Source organism: Lonchura striata, chromosome 2 (genome assembly GCF_050655825.1).
Source record: "Lonchura striata isolate lonStrDom1 chromosome 2, ASM5065582v1, whole genome shotgun sequence".
Classification (NCBI taxonomy): domain Eukaryota; kingdom Metazoa; phylum Chordata; class Aves; order Passeriformes; family Estrildidae; genus Lonchura; species Lonchura striata.
Window position 1 is genome coordinate 108,849,311 of NC_140704.1, and position 13,680 is coordinate 108,862,990.

The window sequence follows — 13,680 nt, forward strand, 5'->3', positions numbered from 1 at the left end:
TTTTAAAATGCTCATATCACATAGTTGGCATTCCTGGTTTCAGCAGGCAATTTTAAATTTATCTCCAATTTGCATCTAGTAGCATTAAAAATAAAGCAATCTTAAAAACTTGTTTTCATGAGCACCAGACTAAAATAATACATGTGACCGGAGTCTTTTTTTTCAGGTGTAAGAGCTTAGGGCTGAAAACTTTAGAAATTAAAATGTTGCATGAAGATGCAGGTCAGAGATCTTTGTGTTCTGTGATTGCTTTGCTGTTCTGGGTCCACTAGTCTGTAAGCAAGTAACTTGTTTGATCTTTGCTTGTTCCATTCCTTAATTATTCACTCTTAAATCAAAGTCAATTTTCACACTGTCTTTGATGAAACAGCCATTAATAGACTGTTGGCTTGCAGTTTTGTTTACATTCATTTGTAAAAGCCTTCTGAGACAGTAGCACAACAGGTGAAACACAGCTGCTTGAGAAAAGTAAGTTGTTAGAATGCTGATTCTTAAATTTTATTTCTACAAGCAACAGGAATCATTCAGACTAATTGGTCAAAAGATGAAGTAAATAGGAATACAACAACTTTCCATCCTAATATTTTTAAGACCAGCTGCTTAAATTTTCAGTCAATATATAAAAGCTGGATATAGTTGGTTTGTAAGGCACAAACAGGAAGAATAACAACAAAAATCTCCCCATGGCAAACAAATTGTTTATAACTAGGTTTTTAAGTTTCTTTTCAATTTTCAGTTTACAATAGGAGTCCCCTTCTCTCATTACCTAGGAAAACTGATGCTATTCACAGCTATATTACACATAGATATACTCCAAACAAATTTTCATTTCCTGGATAGCTGCCACATTATGCATACTTGATGAAAAATGAAATCAAAATTATTTTGATTTAGTCAGATTAACGATATCTTTAGGATTTGATTACTGAAAAAGATATCTAAAAGAATCTCTACTCTCCTCAAAATTTCCTTCAGTGTCAAGTGCACCAGTGCAAAAATTCAGTTCAAATGCAGAAAATAGTTGCTCTACTATGACAGTAAAAAAATCAATTTCAAAGTTTTTATTGCTAAGAAAAATACTAGATAGAAATCTGTGATTGTAGTAAAAGCAATAGGTTGATAAATATATTTAATTTTCCTTTAATTTTTGTGTTAAAATGAAGAAATTACCTGAGGTGATCTAAGTGATCTAAGTTATCAGCTGTCTGTACAATAGTTTCTGTGATGAAAATCTTGTAGTAAGCTTTCATTGAGATAGATATACATTAAAGAATTTTTAAATTAGCCCAGCTTGTCAGCAGTTATCCACAAGAGCATTCTCATTAAGCAAAGTAGAATATCAGTTTTAGGGAAATAAATTTGCTTCTGACACTGACTTCTGACATTGAAACAAATTGGCTTCTGACATTGAAATATACAGATACATCTCAACTTGTGCCAATATGAACTTTAATCTGAATTTAATAAATAGCTCATGTTATGCAAAACATTTATATCTAATGAGTGCTTCATATTAAAGGATATGTTTACTTTTTTAACATTGTTTTCTACCATCTTCTCTGGTGCAGTGTTGTGGTTTGACACGGAAAAAGAATTTTTTCCAGAAGGAAGAGGTCAATTTGGATATTGACCAATTGAATGTGGACACGCCTCTGAGAACACAGAGGGGTTAAAAGCAGAATTCCCAGGAGAACTCGCTCTTTTTGGTTCCGCTCAGCCGCAGTGCAGCCTCTCCCCTGCCCGGCCATGGCTGGGTGGGGAGGGGAAGGCCCATGGCCTGACTGAGGTGGGCCCAAGGGTGGAGGGACTGGAACCCCCTGCAGATGGAAGGGTGGAGAAATCTGGGATGTCTCTGTTCCCGCCCCCCCACCAGAGTTTCTCTCCCGAGAGAGAAAGAGACAGCGGCAATTCCACCGTGGGGAAGGAGGAGCTGGGTGGGGGCCGCAAGGTGCCCAGTGCGTGGGAGCTGGAGTCTGGGAATCAAGCCATCCTGGGAGTTCGGACTTTTAACCCTTCCATGAGAAATGAAAGCTTTGTGAATTTCTTTTTCCCCTCCTCGGGTGGAAAGAGAGAAAGAGGGACACCTTGGACCCTGGGATGTTAGAAGGAGAAATTCTAGATGGGAGGGGGACAAAGAGTGGCTTTTGGCTGGACTTTTCCATGTTGGCCACGAACTGAACCAATCTTCTCCTCTAATAGAGACTGTATTTTGGGAGGATGCCAGTGAGTCAAGAGACCTGCTTCAGCTGGGAAAAGACAGAAGTGGAGTGGACAGAGAAAAAGGTAGGGGGTTTGTGGTGGTGCCCCCTGTCTTCAAAAGAAGGAGAAGAGAAGAAGATCTCTGTTCTTGGACCCTCGGCCCCAGGGGAAAATGGGGGGACTGTGGTCCCAAACAGTGATAAAACTGAACTGTTGTTTTCTCCCCTCTTGGCAGGGCATCCTTGAAAAGAAAAATCCTAAAAGCAGTCTGTCCATCCATGCATTGGTGGTGAGAGCACTGTGCATGGAAAGGAGAAGGGTCACCATGGCAAACTTTTCTCCGGGCGGTGCCATGTGTGACATGGAAGCACAGGATGTTCCAGCTGTGTTTCTTGGGGGGTCTGTGGCACAGGAGAGACTCTGTCTCCTCCATGGGCTGAGTATCAATTGTTTGGAGGGTGGAAACCTGATTGGGGTCCAGATTGTGTCTCACTGTCATTTGTTAGAGTTGGGTGGTGGGAGGAGGAATGTTTTGCAAGGTTTTCATTTTGATCTTTGTGTGGTTTTTTTTTTCCCTTTTTCGTTTGTTTTTTTTCCTTTTGTAGTAGTAGCTTAATAAAGTTTTTTTCCTGTTATTAAGCTTGGGCCTGCTTTGCTCGGTTCTTGATTCCACTTCACAGCATTCAATGGAGAGGTTACATTTTCATGGGGGCACTGGCATTGTGCCAGTGTCAAACCATGACATACAGAAATGCAGAGATATTCATATGGTTTTCCATCCCCAGAGCATGAAGGAATTCAAGGGGTCTCAGTGTGATTAAAATCACAGAATCATTGAGCCAGAATATTCTAAGTTGGAAGGGATCCACAAGAATCATCAAAGTCCAGCTCCTGTCCCTGCACAGGACAGCCCCAGTAATCACACCATGTGCCTGAGAGCATTGTCCAAATATTTCCTGAACTCAGGAAGGCTTGGTGCTATGATCAATGCCCTAAACATTTAGCCTTGCAGTTTGACTGAGTCACAGACCTTTGGCACTGCTGTAGGGGCTTTGTACTTACTATCAGAAGGATGTCAAATATAGACCTTTATTCATATGAATTCTATACAGAGATTGAAACTAGACATAAAAGAACAAACTATGATTTTCAAGTATTCTTGTTGCAAACTTCATGAAACAGCAAAAAACCCCAAACAAAGCCAATAAACAACAACAAAAAAAAAAACAAAAAAACCCAAAAAAACCAAGAAAAAACAAGAAAAAAAATCAGAAAGAATGTAATATCAAAATATCAGTCTCTTCCACAATAACCAACAGACCATAACCAACAGAACCTAAGGAGAGTGACAGGAATTCACAAATAGTAACTACCTCCTGGTTAAATCCTTGATGGAGATTTTCACAACCTATTACAAAGCTGCAATAAAGCAAGGTTGAAGTATTAAAATCAGATAGCATAAAGGACTTTCATCATGCAGATGATGCTGGACTTAGACGATAGATTAATTAATCTAAGAAAAGACGTAATCATATTAAAGCTGCCACAGGGGGGAAGATCTCTTGTGAGAGATACTGAATATGAACATATTGTGAAGTTGCTTTATGAAATACTTCTGACAAAATATCAATAGCAAAATCTTAATAAGGAGCATGAAAAAAACAGTATTGAGAAATACCTGTATGTTTTAAAAATATATTAACTGAACTAAAAATGGATGGAATGGGACTGATATAAGAACTCATACTACTGGCTGCAACACCAGTGCTCTGGAGATAATTAGAAGCTTGAAGTAACATATTGAGGTTTCCTTTAACATCCTTAGAGTATTTACATTTTGGGGTAGCCAGAATTTTGTGTGGAAACTGCCTCTGTAGTGATAACATTCTTTCTCTGATCTTGAAAACTTCCTGGGGCCCAGAAAACTGATCTGGAGGCTTACCTAAAGCTTGTATTTCACTTAAGAATGCCCTTCTGCAGTGTGCTTTAGCTGACTGTCCCCACTCACCATGCTGTGTTTCACAGCATGGTGTTTTCTAAGGTATCATGAATTGGGTTCATTCCAGATGCTTTCCAGGAGCACACCTGTTACCAAGGCACATTCTGCCCCTGAGACCTCACCAGATCTTGCCCAGTGTTAAAAACCAACTAGACAAAACCCTCCAACTTCCCATCCTGAAATCAGTACTGCTTCCTACTGTAATATAGTCTCAATTACAGATGGGATAATCAACACTAATCTCAGAAAAGATTAATGGAAGTACGATATGTACTGGATGCAACTTTGAATTAAGCTCATGAGGCCTTTTCATATGCTGGGTAATAGGCTAGACATAACACAGTAGAAAGGAAGAAGGGAAATCAGCTTTCCCTGCTCTTCCCACTGATTCAGTTTCTGAGCTTTCATACTGACATAATATCATTGGACAAGCTCAGGGAAAGAGTTTAGAATCCAGTTCATCAATAGAAGCTCTCAAAACACAGAATCACACAAAACTGTGTTGCTTTTACTGTTGCTGATATGAGCATCAAGCTTTGCACTGGTGAGGAACCATTAAGGTTTGAAAAGACCTGAATATAATTACGTACAAATGTTAATCCAGCACTGCCTAGCCCACCACATCCAAAAGCCTTTCAAACATGTCCAAGAATGGTCAACTCAATCACTTCCTTGACCACTTGTCCTCTGAAAAAAAATTTCCTAATATCTGATCTAAACTTCCCTTGGTACAAAATGAGGGCATTTGCACTGCTCCAGTCACTTGTTACCTGGAAGAAGATGCCAACCCCACGTTGCTGCAGACTCCTTTCAGGTATTTGTAGAGAGCAGTAAGGTCCCCTCTCATCTTCCTTTTCTCCAGGCTAAACAATCCTAGCTCCCTCAGCTGTTCTCCAGACCCTTAGCCAGCTCTGCTTTCCTTCTCTAGACATGCTCCAGAACCTCAATGTCTTTCTTGCACTGAGGGGCTGACAACTGAGGATTAGAGCTGCAGCTTCACCAGTGCTGAGTATAGGGCAAAAACACTGGAGAATGTGGCCATAGATGCTGCTACCTCTCTCATGCTAGATAAATGCTCTAGCATTTGAGATAATTCCCCCTCATTCTTAATTCAGAACTTTGGGACTGCTGAAAACTTACAAACAAAAGTCAATACTATTATCTGTGTCCATAGTTGTTATTATCTTCCAGGAACAGTCATGATACTAAGATGACTGCAGAGACTTTTCATTCCATGTGGGAGAATTTGGTGTCCAGACTCCCTTAAAAGATATTTCTATTTAATTACAAAAATTATATTATTGAAAATAAAATGTATGCTGAGTGATCCACAGCACTTAATTAGTGTAAGGATCCCACAGCTGTCCATATTTACACTTCAGGATGATATTCCTGAAGAGTCCCTTCTTCACAGGAAGGTTATAACAGCTCATAAACCATGATTGTCAGGTGTCAGCCTATTATATAGTCACTTGATGGCTCTTCTCTCCTACACAGGCCTGTCATATTATTTAATATTGTGTCTCCACAAGGTGGTAGAAGTGGGTAATTAATTCCACAGCATGTAGCATTCATAGTTTCATTGCTTTCCCATTTATTCTGGTGATGAAAAGATAGCTTAGTTCTTTATGTATTTTTCTAAATATGCCAAATTTTCTTATAAATCTCTTATTCATGATCAACATTTAATTTATCTCTCTTCTCATACTCTGTTGTAAACAGTTTTTCCTTTAATTAATCTCATCACATTTTCCTCAGCTCCCTTCAATGTTGACTTTTCTCAGATTCTTTTATTTGCTGTTCAATTGTACTGGTAAAGCATGATACATAATGGCTTGAAGCCAAGGTCAGGTAGCTTGGAATGCATGAATCAAACTTTTTATGGGTAGATCTTCAATGAAATACTGAGTGGTGAAACCATCAAAAGGGAGTCCAGGCCAAAATTGTCAACGGGAATGACTCATTCTATAATGTACACTTCAGAATATTCCATGCTCTTGCAAACTGTCACAGTAAAGTAGCGGAAGAAAAACACTTCTTGTTTCCTTTGTGCTGCTGAGATTTTAATGGGCATCTGAATCCTAACTGTCTAGTGGGAGGACATCTTTCACTCCATGTGTTCCAGCTTCCTCACTCATGAGCTTTATCATTACTCTCCATAAATGCATAGACTATTTTTGTATACCATTACCATATATTTTCACTCTGTTTAGATAAACTTTTGATATAAATAGAGAGATCACTATTTTAGGATTTAATTAGATTAAAATAAAATACTTATGTGGAAAGACTTGAAATTACATTTGTAATTTCAAGTCTTTCCTCACATCAATTTTAATCAATTTTAGGTCTCTCATTTTCTCTGGAGTTATGATTTATATGCTTGAGAAAGGTAGAATATAGTATATTTTTACAGATGAAATATTCTTTTTTTTTGGCTGCATATCAAATATGGATATTTAATTTAGGATTTCCACATTCAGGGCTTGCCATCAAAATAAGCTTTTTTATTACGTGACTTCTAAAGCTAAAATTTTGTTATCTATAAAAAGTTTTAAATCAATAGGCCTGAATTAAATAAATAGGACTGACAATTTACAGTTGTGGAAAATTTGAGTAATTTTGCACCCCTAAACTAAAGAAATATGAATCCATATTGCCAGTACTCTTGAAGTCTAACCTATGATCAGGTACCAATTTTTCCCAATCTGTCTGCTTTATCTTTTGAGAAAATTAATTAATGAATAGAAAGAAGGTATTTTGAGTACTGATGAACAAAGGGTTTCTAAGTTGAAGAAAATATTTCACTTTTTGTAATAACCTTCACATGACATTCAGGAAAATCACCATAATCAGTTAAATATGCTTACCTTTCCTGAAGTCTCAAAAATCCCCTCATAGAGCCATAGAACATTAGGTTCAAGAAAATAATAAAAAAAATGTACTATTGTCCTTTCAAATCAAGTGCTTGTAAGTGCAGGTTACATGTATGTACAGATTTGTGACACAGAAACTGAAGATTGAAAAGTTGAGCACATCTGCCAAGTTATATGCAGTGCCTAGGCTTTTTTTATGCAAACTGTCTCAGAAATTATGAATGAAAAATGTTTTTTAACTACAAAAAAAGATCACAGTTAAAAGGAATAATTTTTCATACCTCTTAGTCTCTCTTCAAATTGAAAGGAAAACCATTTAATCTGGAACAGAATACAATTCTCTAATGAAGATGCTGGTGGAACGAATAAGCATTCAATGAAGCAAGTTCTGTTCATCTAAACTTTTAAAACATCATTCCTAAAAGTGTAGCCTCCTGCAGAAGGGCCTGTTGAGTGAAGTTAATGATGTTCTGTGGATCACAGGTTCTCATTTATCTATTTGTCTGGTCTGTATCCTAATGTACATGTTCAGGAAATGGGAATTGAAACTTCTGCATATTCTTCTGCTCTGTTGGCCATAATCAGCGTCTGAGATACCGTCTTTGATATTTTAAAATTTGCTGGAGATTTGTACATGATTGGTCAATTTTTAGAACCTGGACATCAATCTTAATCAAGGCTCTAAGACATATCCAAATAAAAGTACAGAATAAATGCAAAGCTATTCCACAGGTACATTAAACAATTTTTAAAAAATCACTCTAAATTCCAGGTGAGTAATGCACCTTGACTCATAATGACCAAAAAATAATTTCATCTTGGAGGCTGTAAGGAAAGTGAGATCACAGGCTGCCTTGTTATAAATAGCAAGGAAGAATTAGAAACATCTATCTTAAATGCTGCAGGTATAGACTCCTAACAGTAACATTTGCAAAGACAATGAAATACCGTTCATTTGCAGTAAGGGATTTAATTAGTACTTCATACTGTGATTGAAGAATAGTCTGTCCCATCTAGTGAACTTGTTTTATCTTTTAGAAAACTTACAAATTGAATAATGAGAAGATTGCACACAAACGTAATTAATTTAATCCCACAGAGATGTTTTTAAGTTACTGTGTGGGCAAGAACAGGAGAGCTGAAATTGGTCTTTGGGTAGATGATGGAATGAAATAAGTATTTCATAAAGGGTGTAACATGACAAACTTGTGATAGCATTGTGTGAAAACTCAGATTCAAGTACATCAGTGTTGTATGCTTCCTTCATTAGTTTTGGCCTTCAAAAGTGGATGTAGATTTTTACCATCTTCATCATTCTTGCAGTCTGAAACTTTTCAGTCAAAATGTCCCCATGGAATGCTTTGCCATAAAAGTGCACTCAGATGGATTAGTGTTCTGGTTTTGGCTTGGACAGAGTTAATTTTCTTCTTAGTAGCTGGTACAGTGCTGTGGTTTGGGTTTAGTATGAGAATAACATTGCAAATGCATGAATGTTTCAACTCTTGCCTAGAGCTTGCCTGAAGTCAAAGATTTCTCAATGCGCCATGAACTTCTAGTGAGGAGCTGCATAAAAAGCCACAAGGAATCATGGCCAGGGCACATGGCCAAAACTGGCTAAAGGAATTTTCCCTACCACAGAATGTTATGCTGAATACATAATTTGGGGGAGTTACCTAGCAGAGGGTTGAAGAGGGGATAGGCTGGATATCGGTCAGTGGGTGGTGAGCAGTTTTGTGTAACACTTGTTCCCCTTGGGTTCTGTTATTCTCTCTCCCTCTCCTTGAAATTACAATTATTATTATTATTAACATTAGCAAATACACAACAACAACCACAATAACAATAATAATAACAATAATTTGTTTATATTATTAAATTGTTTTTATCTCAACCAGCAAGGATTACCCTTTCTTTCTGATTCTCCACACCCACAGTGTGCCGGGGTGGAGGAATGAGTGAGCAGCTGCATGGTACTTAATTGCCAGCTGGAGTTAAACCACAGCAGATACTTAGGGTGAAGAGTTTTGAGGAATGTTTGTTCTTGTGGAAGAGAAATGTCCTTAATATCCAATTTCTGCTCTTATGGGATGTTTAGCAGCTTTTAATCTGAGTTATATTAAACCATGGCTGATTTTCCATTCTAAAGAACTATCACCAAATGAAATCAGCTGATCACTAAAAGAAGTTTTGGTGAGCTTTTGTGAATGACATACATGAACCTCCTTCATCAGTGTCATACCATTACATTTGTAATGTAATACTAATACATTTGTAATGTAATTACACTCACTGCTCTGAAGATAGTGTATTTTTTGACCACAGAAACTGTAAAATTGGCAAAAATATTCTCTATACCAAAGACAACATAAGATGGTAAAAAAAGAGGTATACAAGTACAAAATGTTATTAAGAACTTCCATTCTCATCTCAAATGTTTTTCCTGTTTAATGGCTTAAAAATGAAGGATGAAATATTAAAGAATCTTTTAGAAAAATACAGTATAAACAGCCCCATTTTTAGTGATTGTTGCAGTTTTGCAGAGGGCTGTTTTTTAGCCCTTGGCTACTGCACATACTCAGTGTTAATTGTTGCCTTCCAGTTTGAACTGGGAGTCCTGCAGTAGGTTGGGTACAGAATGAGAAAGAAGCTGGATGCTACGGAATTCAATTTGTCTCCATTAACACTGTTATAGTGCCTGCCATAAAGATGTTTCCTCTCTTTAATATAGTTGGAGAAGACAAACAAATAAGTAAAATTCTTGGGTGTTCCTCACCTCTGTGGTCAAACTGGACTTCCAGGGAAACAGTGTGAACACCAGTAGAGATTGGACAGTGCAGCACCTGTGATTTCTCCAACTTCAGAATTCTTAACAGTTTTCAGACGTCAAAAAAATTTTCTGATGGGAACAAGCAGGCTTTTACAGTTACAAAGAATTCATTTATTTGATAAGGAACTTTAAAACCTCTGCTTTTTTTTCACTAATAAGAAATGTCGCCTGCCACTAGTGATGCCCTTACTGAAGGTCACTAGGAAATGACAATAATTACAGGCCAAAGTAAATCATTAGCCTGCTTTTAAAGATATTCCCGTCAAGATATGAAAAAACCAAGTTATTCACAAGAACTCTCTGTGAAGACATTCTTACATTGAAATGTCACCTAATAATTTAAATATGAGTGAAAACATTATGTTTACTACATTGGGTCAAAAGCACTTGCTTTTGGTCAATGATAAATTGATCAGTCCTACACACAGGACCGATTTTATCCTTTTCTTTAATCCAAGCTATATCCTCACACTTTGATCCAAGCTATACTGAACATGTAGCAAATCTATGGGTTTACAGTATCAATAATAGTGAAAATTGAATCATCTTCTCATTGGGTTTTCTCTATTTTCTGCACTTTAAAAATCTATTCTGACACACTGAAAGCTATATGCTAGCTGAATCCAATAAACTATTCAATCTTTTTTTTTTTTTTAACTTCAACACCATGACTCTGGGAAGAAAAGCCTGAGAAATCTAATTGAAATTGTCACTGGTTTTATTGAAGAGCAAAGCCTCCTGTTTTTGTGATATCTCATAATGGCTTGCATGATTCTGTATTTTTAATAAATTTTGGACTACAAAGCAAAATTCATATGAATACCTGAGGAAATACTGAAGCCAAAGTCAAGCAAAACTTTTCTTTATATACATGCTTAAAAATGTCTTTTGCATTTCAGCTGATGCAAGTAGTACTTTTTTCAGTTTTTTCCTCTTCCAAATCTTTGGTGACTCTGAAATTCTTAAGAAAAATTTCTTAAGCTTTGCTGTAGCATTCACTGTTAGTGATTCAAAGTAGCTCTTTTTTTTTTTTTTTTTTTTTTTTTTTTTTTGTTTGTTTGTTTGTTTGAAGTTTCTGGTATCCATATATGATGCTTTGTCTGCAGTCAATTTCAACTGTGAGAATACATCCTCTGGAAAGAAAGTGCAATGTAATACTACAAATTTTTAATTGGAATAATAGAATATCTATAAGGATCATTGAAGTCTAAGTCCTGGCCCTGCACAAGACAACCCCAAGAATCACAGCACCTGCCTGAGAGCATTGTCCCAACACTTCTTGAACTCTGTCAGGCTTGGTGCTGTGACCCCTTTCCTGTGAAGCCTGTTCCAGTGCCCCACCACCCTCAATGCACTTGCCTATTTACCATAGCCTAAAACATGCTATATGCCTAATATAATTGTCATATTAACCAATAGCCTTATGGTAATTAGGCTATTGTATTTGCAGGGTTACACTTATGTTTTCAAAAGGATAAAGAAACTGGAAGTTCCCCTGCATGATGTGGAGGAAGGGAAGGGGAGAATTCCCCTATGCATCACTTTCCTGAAATCAGAGTACTGACTTTAAATACCCATGCTTTGAGGCACTACACCTGATCTAACCTTCTCCTCTCAACTCAAAACCCTCTTTTTGGCTCACAGATGTCTCAAAATCCCTCATTCTTGCATGCAGCAGAAAATCACTCTTACTTTCCATCAAACAAGGCCTAATTTATATTAGGTGTTAGGATATGGCCTTTAGTTATCCCCAAAGGAGAAGAGACTAACAAGAGAGGATCACCTCAAGCTAAAGTGACCCATGCACAAATCAAAGTTAAATAACAGCAAGCCTTTCAACAAATGAAACAAGTCGCAATGCAGCTGTGACCCTATGCCATATCTGAGATGCTGATAGAGTACAAAATATCCTGCAGGGTTGTGATGGAATCTGAAGAAAATCACTGGTATTTGAAGCCACAGATAGATATTGGGGGTGAGAAGCTAGCCACACAGATCAAAAGAGAGGGATCTGCAACACCTGTGCTGGAGTCCCTAAAGCTGAGATACTAGGAACAGAATAACCACTTTAGTTACTGCCCCAATTGCCAGGACTACACTGCATGTCCGTATCAGCTCCTGGATGCCAGCCAATGCTGTGTGGGAATGAATTAAACAAAAGAAAAAATGCAGATGGAAATATTTGGGTAACCCATCTGGGCCACCAAGGTCAAAAAAAGACATCATGACATACCAAATCTGTTTTGCTGTGCTTAGAGGACTGCTATGTGCTACATGTAGTGCCAGCATATGCCATCCACCCACAAACACTTCTGCTACCATGACTCTCACAACAGACTGCTGGAAAATGAGTGGTGAGATTTGCAGTAGGGCAGGTGTACAAAAATACATGTAAAACAGCCTATGGGCAAGGCACTAGATGGAATGCAGTGTCTTCCACAAAAGACCTAATCTTGACTCTGGTGCCTAACAGAACTGAGAATGATAAATGAGGTTGCTAGATAATTGTAGCTATGTGAATAATGCCACATTTTTAATGAATAAATTTACTTGGAAAAATTCTCCTATTAGTGGCATTAACAATTAGTTCAGCTATTAAGATCTGGAGAATGTCTCAATGTCTCAATGCATATATATAGTTTCAGAAAGGCAATGCATGGAGCTAATCCGTATGGATATTTATGGGCATGTCAACAGAACAAAAAGTGGAAGTGTATCAGTTCACACAGGTTAGGTCCTGTTGACATACTATTTAGATACATAATTTAGTTAACTCAACAGGATAAGAGATAAACTTACTTTTAAGGACAGAAGCGAGTAAGCAACCTAACACTTGTAGTGTAGTCTTTGAGGCAAGCAAATTGTGAGCACCAAGCAATGGTGACAGTTTTTGGACATTTCACAAATTTCAATGAGATAACCAAGAATTTGATTGTGTCTATCAAATCAGATAACTGATGGTCATCAGGTTACCATCAGGAGAGTACCTAAAGGACTCCAAGCCTGGACAAAGTCTGTGCATAGCATGGCTAGAATCTAAGCTAACTCAACCAACTTTTCTCCTGGATAATGCTATCCTACTTACAGAGCAGAGAAGTACAATAATTTGTAAAATTGCATTTATCTGTGATTAAGTTGTTTTTGTATCCAATTCCAGTTAGACGCTGCTTTAGCATTTGGTTTTAAACCACAAAAAGAGGATTTCACATTTCCATGGTTGTACCTGCTCACCAATCCATCCAACATTTAACCTTTTATCTCAGACCTGTCAGGATTATGCCTGTATCTCTCCAAAGACAACTGTAGTCTGTACATATTGTGGCTTTGGTAGCAGTTGTCATTATACATTAGGGACCTAATAGGCTAGCAGGAAAACACAGGTTTTTCACATTGTTGCCTCTTAGAGGCTTCTTATCTGTATTTCATTCTGATTTTAGGCTTGCCCTGACAAGAGGTGCTTTGTTCAATTCCAAATCCCTTCCCTTCTAAGCCCTCCATTATCCTGGGGAGTTCAACCTCTACTACTCTGAAGCTCACTCTTTGACTCTTTCCAAGCCTTATCAAAATCTCCATATCTTTATTTGACTCACCCGGTTACCCAACGACTTCAAGTTCTCCGTGTTTCAGCAGTCCTTCAGTCCCCATTCTCCTTCTTCACACTATGTCCTGATTTGACATGGTCCTTGTCTGGCTATTCTTGTTCAGTCAATCCAAAAACCACTCCTCTGTTCTCCCTGGTTGTCTGCATCTCTTTAGCTTGGCTGCTGCAGCCTAGTGAA